General features: G+C 44.9%; 1 protein-coding gene across 1 annotated transcript in view; it reads right to left on the reverse strand.

The window, feature by feature from the left end:
* Positions 1–10,623, reverse strand: part of LOC134344939 (uncharacterized) — a 199,510-nt gene that overhangs the window by 86,197 nt on the left and 102,690 nt on the right. The gene's annotated exons all lie outside the window — the stretch shown is intronic.

The raw sequence follows: 10,623 nt of genomic DNA on the forward strand, positions 1-10,623 counted from the left end.
CGGGGGAGAGAGAGCTGTCTGGAGCGGCTCCCCCCTTTGAACCCTGAACTGTTTGAAGTGATGGACAGGCGATACCCCAGCAGGGGGATAAAAAGGGACAGGTTCGCCAAGGCAGGACACACACGACACCCGAGGTAACGAGATCCTGGAAGCGGTGCACCTCTCACAAGTCGGTGGGAAGTATCGGACAACGCACAGGGTGGAAAGGTACGATCAGTGGGAACCCGGTGTGTGTCCGCCCTTGCCTGGGTGCCGGGTTCACTGCAGAGGATCGACCACATCTGGAGGAGGGGTCACAGTCGGTGACCTCAGGTGACATCACAAAGGACCTGCCCAAAGGCTGCTTGTGAGCCATCTCGCCGGTCTGTGAGTGGAAGCAGTTCTGAATGATCAGTCGTTCCCGTTCTCTCTCTCTCTCCCCCCCCCCACGTTGTCCATCGCCATGGCAACGATTATTGCGAACTGAACTAAATTGGACTGAACTTTTGTGTCACTTTGAAATTTGGTCATTTACCCCTAGACAACGATAGAGCTTGATTGATGCTGTTATCTTAATTCTGTGCACATGTGTGTTTATCATTGCTGAACTGTTGCATTTATTATCCTTTCGATTACTGTGTTGCTTGTTTCTTTAATAAAACTTTCTTGGTTCTAGTAATCCAGACTCCAACTGAGTGATCCATTTCTGCTGGTTTGGCAACCCAGTTACGGGGTACGTAACACAGGGGACAGGCCAAATTTCTTTAGTTTTCTCGGGAAGTAAAGGCGCTGGTGGGCCTTCTTGGCAGTGAACTCTGCTTGCTTGGCCAGGGATGTTGTCTGGCCCAGCCGCCTTATGGGGGTTGACCGTCTGCAGAGTCCTTCTCACGTCTGCTTGTTACAGACAGTGGCTGCTCACCTGCGGGGTATTGGGGGGGGTAGCTTTTGTGGCCAGCGTTGTGTTGCATGTCTCCAAGTGTGCATAAAAGTTCTTTAGAGCATCAGGGAGGGGAGAATCGCTGGTGTGGTCGATGCTGTTTTCCCTTGTGTAGTCAGTAATGCCTGTGGTCTCCAGCCAGATACACAGGGAATCATTATCAGACAGAATCTTTTCTGCATAGGTGGTCTTTGCTCTCTTGATGTCTAAGGTAAAGTTCCTGCTGGCTACTCTGAGAGCTGTTCTGACACCGGACTTGAAGGCAGTGTCACAAGGTTGTCATAGGGAGCCTACCTCTGTATTCAGCCAGGGCTTCTGTTTGGGCTGTGAGATTAACCGTGAGGTACCAATGTTGTCTATGCCCTTGGCATTCAGACCTTGAAAGAGATCAGAGTTAATCAGAGTCTTGCTTGTCAAGTAAGAACTTGGAGCTCAGGTTTTATAGGGTTTTGCTCAGACCACATTTGGAGTATTATGAGCTGTTTTGGGCCCCTTATCTAAGAAAGAATTTAAGGCAGAGGTTAATAGATTCTTGATTGGTCAGGCCATGAGGGATATGGAGAAAAGGCAGGAGACTGGGGCTGAGAGGAAAATTGGATCAGCCATGATAAAATGGGGGAGCATACTTGACAGGCCAAATGGCCTAATTCTGCTTCTATCTTATGGACTGATATTGAAGAGGGTCCCGGGGAAGTTCACAGGAATGAAAGGATTAACATGAGGAGTGTTTGATGGTTCTGAGTCTGTACCCACTGGAGTTTAGAACAAAGAGAGGGAATCTCATTGAAACCTAGTGAATATTGAAAGACCTAGACAGAGTGGATGTGGAGAGTTTGTTTCCTGTGGGGGGAGTCTAGAATAAGAAGGCACTGCCTCAGAATAGAAAGATATCCCTCCAGAGCAAAAATGAAGGAGGAAGTTCTTTAGCCAGAGGGTGGTGAATCTGTGAACCTCATTGCCACATACAGCTGTGGAGGCCAAGTCATGGGGTATATTTAAAGGAGAGGTTGATAGGTTTTTGATTCGTAAGGATATCAAAGGTTACAGGGAGAAGGCAGGAGAATGGGGTTGAGTGGAAAAATAAATCAGCCATGATTGAATGGTGAGGTAGACTTAATGAGACAAATGGCTCCTATGTCTTGTTGTTACAGAAGGAGATAGAAGTGGGCAGTTATGGAGTTGGGGAACAGTCAGGTCTGATGGTATGGGACACATCCTGCTCTATTAGGAGGCATCTGAGAACTGCACCAGTCCAAATGAAGTATCTCAGACCAAAACATTGACTGTCAAACAGGCAGGTGGTCACACCGGGGCCATGGGAGACAGACAAGTGGGTCACAGTCAGGAGGGGGAAGGGGAAAAGTCAGGTACTAGAGAGTACCCCTGTGGTTGTACCCCTTGACAATAAGTACTCCTGTTTGAGTACTGTTGGGGGGTGGGGAGACAGCCTACTTGGGAGAAGCAACAGTGGCCGTGCCTCCGGCACAGAGTCCGGCTCTGTGGCTCAGAAGGGTAGGGAAAGGAAGAGAATGGCAGTAGTGATAGGGGACCCATAGTTAGGGGGTCAGACGGGCGATTCTGTGGACGCAGGAAAGAAACTCAGATGGTAGTTTGCCTCCCAGGTGCCAGGGTCCGGGATGTTTCTGATCACGTCCACGATATCCTGCAGTGGGAGGGAGAACAGCCAGAGGTTGTGGTACATATTGGTACCAATGACACAGGTAGGAAAAGGGAAGAGGTCCTGAAAACAGACTATAGAGAGTTGGGAAGGAAGTTGAGAAGCAGGACTGCAAAGGTAGTAATCTCAGGATTACTGTCTGTACCACGCGATAGTGGGTATTCCACCGAGATGCAACACAGAGCGTCATAGGAAGTCATTCCTGCCTGTGGCCATCAAACTTTACAACTCCTCCCTTGGAGGGTCAGACATCCTGAGCCAATAGGCTGGTCCTGGACTTATTTCATAATTTACTGGCATAATTTACATATTACTATTTAACTATTTATGGTTTTATTACTATTTATTATTTATGGTGCAACTGTAACGAAAACCAATTTCCCCCAGGATCAATAAAGTATGACTATGACTCTGACACTAGGAATAGAATGAGGTGGAGAATAAATGCGTGGCTGAGGAATTAGAGCAGGGGGCAAGGATTCAGATTTCTGGATCATTAGGACCTCTTTGGGGGCCTCTTTTGGGGTTGGCTCACAAACAGAGAAAGCTTGTAGACAGTGCAAGAGGGGGGATAGGCAGGTGATAGAGAAGGGACGCGCTCAGACCAATGGTTTGAGATGTGTCTATTTTAACGCAAGGAGTATTGTGAACAAAGCGGATGTGCTTAGAGCATGGATCAGTACTTGGAGCTATGATGTGGTGGCCATTACAGAGACTTGGATGGCTCAGGGACAGGAATGGTTACTTCAAGTGCCAGGTTTTAGATGTTTCAGAAAGGACAGGGAGGGAGGCAAAAGAGGTGGGGGCATGATACTGTTGTTCAGAGATAGTGTCACGGCTGTAGAAAAGGTGGACGTCATGGAGGGATTGTCTATGGAGTCTCTGGGTGGAGGTTGGGAACAGGAAGGGGTCAATAACTCTACTGGGTGTTTTTTATAGGCCGCCCAATAGTAACAGGGATATCGAGGAGCAGATAGAGAAACAGATCCTGGAAAGGTGTAATAATAACAGAGTTGTCGTGGTGGGAGGTTTTAATTTCCCAAATATCGATTGGCATCTCCCTAGAGCGAGGGGTTTAGATGGGGTGGAGATGATTAGGTGTGTTCAGGAAGGTTTCTTGACACAATACATAGATCAGCCTACAAGAGGAGAGACTGTACTTGATCTGGTATTGGGAAATGAACCTGGTCAGGTGTCAGATCTCTCAGTGGGAGAGCATTTTGGAAATGGTGATCATTATTCTATCTCCTTTACCATAGCATTGGAGAGAGATAGGAACAGACAAGTTAGTAAAGCATTTAATTATGAGGCTATCAGGCAGGAAATTGGAAGCTTAAATTCGGAGCAGATTTCTCGGAAAAGTACGGAAGAAATGTGGCAAATGTTCAGGGGATATTTGTGTGGAGTTCTGCATAGGTACGTTCCAATGAAACAGGGAAGTTATGGTAGGGTACAGGAACCGTGGTGTGCAAAGGCTGTAGTAAATCTAGTCAAGAAGAAAAGAAAAGCTTACAAAAGGTTCAGAGATTTAGGTAATGTTAGAGACCTAGAAGATTATAAGGCTAACAGGAAGAAGCTTAATAAGGATATTAGGAGAGCCAGAAGGGGCCATGAGAAGGCCTTGGTGGCCAGGATTAAGGAAAACCCCAAGGCATTCTGCAAGTATGTGAAGAGCAAGGGGATGAGATGTGAAAGAATAGGACCTATCAAGTGGGAAGGTATGTATGGAACCAGAGGAAAAAGCAGAGGTACTGAATGTATACTTTACTTCAGTATTCACTATGGAAAAGAATCTTGGTGATTGTAGTGATTACTTGTAGTGGACTGAAAAGCTTGAGATGGAGATATTAAGAAAGAGGATGTGCTGGAGCTTTTGGAAAGCATCAAGTTGGGGAAGTTGCCTGGACCGGATGAGATGTACCCCAGGCTACTGTGGAAGGCGAGGGAGGAGATTGCTGAACCACTGGCGATGATCTTTGCATCATCAATGGGGACGGGAGAGGTTCCAGAGGATTGGAGGGTTGTGGATGTTGTTCTTTTATTTAAGAAAGAGAATAGATATAGCCCAGGAAATTATAGACCAGTGTCTTACTTCAGTGGTTGGTAAGCTGATGGAGAAGATCCTGAGAGGCAGGATTTATGAACATTTGGAGAAGTATAATATGATTAGGAATAGTCAGCATGGCTTTGTCAAGGGCAGGTCGTGCCTTACGAGCCTGATTGAATTTTTTGAGGATGTGACTACACACATTGATGAAGGAAGAGCAGTAGATGTAGTGTAGGTGGATTTCAGCAAGGCATTTGATAAGGTACCCCATGCAAGGCTTATTGAGAAAGTAAGGAGGCATGGGATCCAAGGGGACATTGCTTTGTGGATCCAGAACTGGCTTGCCCACAGAAGTCAAAGAGTGGTCGTAGACGGGTCATATTCTGCTTGGAGGTCGGTGACTAGTGGTGTGCCTCAGGGATCTGTTCTGGGACCCTTGCTCTTCGTGATTTTTATAAATTACCTGGATGAGGAAGTGGAGGGATGAGTTAGTAAGTTTACTGATGACACAAAGGTTGAAGGTGTTGTGGATAGTGTGGAGGGCTGTCAGAGGTTACAGCGGGACATCAATAGGATGTGAAACTGGGCTGAGAAGTGGCAGATGGAGTTCAACCCAGATAAGTGTGAGGTGGTTCATTTTGGTAGGTCAAGTATGATGGCAGAATATAGTATTAATGGTAAGACTCTTGGCAGTGTGGAGGATCAGAGAGATCTTGGGGTCCGAGTCCATTGGCGCTCAAAGCATCTGCGCAGGTTGACTCTGTGGTTAAGAAGGCATATGGTGCATTGGCCTTCATCAATCGTGGGATTGAGTTCAAGAGCCGAGAGGTAATGTTGCAGCTATATAGGACCCTGGTCAGACCCCACTTGGAGTACTGTGCTCAGTTCTGGTCGCCTCACTACAGGAAGGATATGGAAGCCATAGAAAGGGTGCAGAGGAGATTTACAAGGATGTTTCCTGGATTGGGGAGCATGCCTTATGAAAATAGGTTGAGGGAACACAGCCTTTTCTCCTTGGAGCGACGGAGGATGAGAGGTGACCTGATAGAGGTGTATAAGATGATGAGAGGCATTGATCATGTGGATAGTCAGAGGCTTTTTCCCAGGGCTGAAATGGTTGCCACAGGAGGATACAGGTTTAAGGTGCTGGGGAGTAGGTACAGAAGAGATGTCAGGGATAAGTTTTTTACGCAGAGAGTGGTGAGTGCGTGGAATGGGCTGCCAGCAACGGTGGTGGAGGCGGATATGATAGGGTCTTTTACGAGACTTTTGGATAGGTACATGGAGGTTAGAAAAATAGAGGGCTATGGGTAAGCCTAGTAATTTCTAAGGTAGGGACATGTTCAGCACAACTTTGTGGGCTGAAGGGCCAGTATTGTGTTGTAGGTTTTCTGTTTCCATGTTTCTAATTAAGTGCAAAAATGCTGCCTGACCTGCTGAGTTCCTCCCACGTCTTGCATGTAACATCATTACTTTGAGCTTCCAATCTACGTCACTGTGAAGTTCCAGCTTTCTATTTTGTAGATTTAATTTATTCCAGTACAGTATGTGTCTAAGGTCAAAATCAGGTTTATTATCACTGACTTACTCTGATGTGAAATTTAAGGCAACAGTACAGCACAAAAACATAAAACTACTCTAAATTACAAAATAATTTGTGCAAAATAAAAGTCATGGGTTTGTCAACTGTTCAGAAATTTGATGGCAGGGGGACAGAAGCTATTTCCGAATCATTGAATGGGGCTCCGGCTTCCGTTCCTCTTCCCTGATGCTGGTCCTGAGAAAGTAGCATATCCCAGACGATGAAACCCCTGAATGAAGATGAATGCCTCACCCATTGGAGATGTCTTCAGTGGTGGAGGGAGTTGTCCCCATGATGGAGATGGCTAAGACTACAATTCTGTGCAGCCTCTGTGATCCCATGCACCAGAGGCTCTGGGCCAAGCTGTGAGGCAATCAGTCAGAATGCTCTCCACGCTTACATCTGCAGAAATTTGAAATTTATTAAACTCTTCGGAGATACTGCAGTTGATCCCTTTTCTGAAAGATAATTCACTTTGGAAGGCTGAATCTGAAGAAAGAATAGAAGGTTAATAGCAGGATTCTTAACAGTGTGGAGGAACAGAGGGATTTTGGGATCCATAGATACCTCAAAGTTGCCACACCAGTTGATGGGGTTATTAAGAGGGTGCATAGTGTGTTGGCCCTCATTAGTCAGAAGATTAAGTTCAAGAGTTGTGAGGTAATGTTGCAACTCTTTTCATCTTTGGTTGGACCTCACTTGTAATATTGTGTTCAGCTCTGATTGCCTCACTGTAGGAAGGATGTTGAAGGTTTAGAGAGAGCACAGAGGAAATTTACCAGGATGCCGCCTGGAGTAGAGAGAATGCCTTATAAAGATAGGCTTAGCGAACTAAGGCTTTTTTCTTTGGAGAGGAGAAGGATGAGAAGCGATTTTATAGATGTGTACAGATGGTAAGAGACATATATAGAGCGGACACCCAGGGTAGTAATATGAGGGGGCATAATTTTAATGTGATTGAAGGAAAGTACAGGAGGACATCAGATGTAACTTTTTTATTTGCACGGAGTGGTGGGTGCACAGAGGTAGTGGTTAAGACAGATACATCAGGGATATTTAAGAGACACGTAGGCACATGGACGAAAGAAAAATAGAGGGTTATGTGGAAGGGAAGGGTTAGATTGATTTTAGACTAGGGTAAAAGGTTGACAAAACATTGTTCTATCTAAAACTGGTTGAGTAAATAGTTCCATGCACTGCATTCAACTCGGGATCTTCAAGTAAGAGAGAATTTTAAAGATTTGGGGGTGACAGAGGGTTATCCTCTCAAGATAAATGCTGCTGTCTTAAAAAAGGACCTTGTCATAAGGTTTATTTCACAGTGCTGGAGAAAGATAAATGAGAGTTGCTGCCACCATCGGCACAGTTAGTTAGATGGTAGTTAAAATGATCACCTGGGAATTACTGTAGCAGCAGACTGAGTCTGGCTTTACAACTTTAACTTGCAGAAAGACAGGAGGCCTTCACTAACACACCTTTGGCAATTCACAACAGATAGCATGAAATGGGAGAGTGGGGGATGGAGCATCTGTTTGTACCTGAAAAATCCATCATCAAGGTTCCCCACCGTCCAAGCCACACTCTCTTCTCGCCGCTACAGTCGGGCAGAAGGTACAGGAGCATTAGGTTCCACAGCACCTGATTCAGGAACAGTTATTACCCTACAAACATCAGACTTCTGAACCAGTGTGGATAACTTTACTCACCTTAACTATGAACTGATTCCACAACCTATGGATGATTAAGGACTCTTCAATATTATTTATTTACTTTTTAAAAATTTGCGTAGGTTCTTTTCTTTTGCACATTGGTTGTTTGTCAGTCTTTGTGTGCAGTTTTCCATGGATTCTATTGCATTTTGTTCTACTGTAAATGCCTGCAAGAAAATGAGTCTTACAGTAGTATACGTACTGTGATAAGAAATTTACTTTAAACTTTGCAATTGAGAGGAAGGAGCCATTGCTGCAAGGTGGTACAAGTCTAGATAGTTAATTTTCAATCGCTTGGAAATAATGGGCCAACCATCCGCATTCTTAGCTCTGTATTTTCTGATCGATACTTAAATCGAATAAGAGAAATGGGGGAGAGGTCTAGATTACACAGAGCAGGCTCTGCTTTTGTTCTCTGGGAAGTTAATGTAATGTGCGTTGACACCATTAGACACAGGAGCAGAATTAAACGCATGGAGTTTGCTGTGCCATTCCATCATGGCTGAGTTATCATCCCTCTCTATTCTCCTGCTTTCTTCCCATAACCTTTGATGCCCTTACTGATCAAGAACCTATCAACCTCTGCTTTAAATATGCCCAATGACATGGCCTCATGTGGCAAAGAATTCCACAGATTTACCACCCTCTGGCTTAAGAAATTCCTCCTCAGGTTTGTTCTAAAGGGATGCCCCTCTATTCCAAGGCTGTGCCCTCTGGTCCAAGATTCCCCCACTATAGGAAACATCTTCTCCACGTCTAGTCCCTTCATTATTCGATAGGTTTCAATGAAATCCTTCCTGCTACTGATTCTATTAATTTCCAGCAAGTACAGGCTCACCCAAAGCCAACAAATGCTCTGCATATATTAACCCTTTCATTCCTGGGATTATTCTTGTGAACCTCCTCTGGACCCTTGCCAATGCCAGAATACCACAAAGAGCCCAGAATAAACCAAGTACAATCTGCCCAATGCCTGATGAGCAAGGTCATTGAACAGCACAGGAGCTGGCCTTTCGGCCCATCATGATGCTGATTTAAACCGCACTTTCAATAACAAAGCAATACTGGAGATTATCTTCATCTCCGGAGATGCAATATTTGTTTTTCATCTTTGAGTGGAAAACACATTGCAGTTGAACAATGGTGATGGCTTGAATATTTATTAGGTCGCTAACTGGGCTAGTGGGAACGTTACAGAATTTATTACAGCATATGCTCTTTTAGCACTGAATGTAGTCACTGGCATTTCATAGCATCATAGGCTGCTACCAAAAGGAGATGATTTGACCCATCAAGTCATCCTAGCCCTTACAAAGAGCAATCTGGGTAGTGGAAGGCTACCATTAACTCCTTATTCAAATCCTAACCACCCATTAAAAAAATATATCCCTCCTCGCTGACTTCTTTCCCTGTCAACAGGGGTGTTATGTGTTATGGGATGATGGGAGTACCTTCCCAAGCCATAATGATCCCACTATGCTGATATGCTTGATTGTCCAGGACAGTGTTAGTAGTGGGAGGTGTTCTGGACAGGATGAAGAGGAGATTCACCAGGATTTTGGCTGGGATGGAGTGACTGAGAGACTGGAAATTCTGGGTTTGTTTTCCTTGGAGCAGAGGAGTCTGAAGGTGGATGAAGTAGACAATAGTAAGATCATACCAATGATAGGTTAATTGGCCACATGGGTGTAATTGGGCTTCCCGGGCTCGTTGTGCTGGAAGGGCTTGCTACTATGCTTTATTGCGAAAGAAGCGCCTGTGATTCTGGGACAACGGTAATGAGTAAGAGGTTTATAGAGTTAGAGCACTATAGCGCAGAAACACGCGCTTCAGCGCATCTACATTAAATGAGGGTTTTTCTTGACACCATCAAGCGCACTGTCCTGTACTTACTTGGGCTTTCCCTGTTGTCTTTCTTGAATAGTCGTACTGCATTTTGTTGTCCTCAAATCACCTAGCACTGCAGCTGCGAATATTAAAAAAAAAACAATTTCCTGTCTAGTCTGGGATGCTTCTCATCAGGCACTGAGGATTTATTCACCTCTACGCCCGCTAAAACATACACCCTCCATTTTTAATGTTAATCAGAATATCCAATCCTTCTCCCTGAAACCTCCAACCACAATGCCTTCTCCCTATTGAATACGAGATTACAGCATACGTACTGTCTGTACTTTCTATCCTGAGTTATTGTAGTGATTGTAAACAGGTTCAACATGTCTCCTTTGATCCTCACCAATTTTTATCTATCACCATAGAAAGCACCTATCTAGCTTGATGTGGCAACTGCTGTGCCCGTGACCCTAAGAAACTGTAGAGAGTTTTGACACGGCTCAGGATATCAGCCTTCCCTCCACAGACTCTGTCTACACTTCTCACTGCCTCAGTAAAGCAAACAGTATTATCCAAGACTCCATCCACCCCAGATGTTTTCTCTTCTCCCCCTTCCATCGGGCAGAAGATACAAAAGCCTGAAAGCACGAACCACCAGGTTCAAGGACAGCTTCTATCCCGCTGTTTTTAAAGCAAAATGAACTTTATTCATTACAAAATCTTTACAAGAATAAACCGTTCAATACCTTTTCAATCTTTACATTCGTAGCCAGTGCTTTCCATACTGTTCTACTACATTCATACACACCAATGGCACCGCTGGCCTCATGTGTCACTGTGGGTTGGCATACTGCTTCA

Source organism: Mobula hypostoma, chromosome 1 (assembly GCF_963921235.1).
Source record: "Mobula hypostoma chromosome 1, sMobHyp1.1, whole genome shotgun sequence".
Lineage (NCBI taxonomy): Eukaryota > Metazoa > Chordata > Chondrichthyes > Myliobatiformes > Myliobatidae > Mobula > Mobula hypostoma.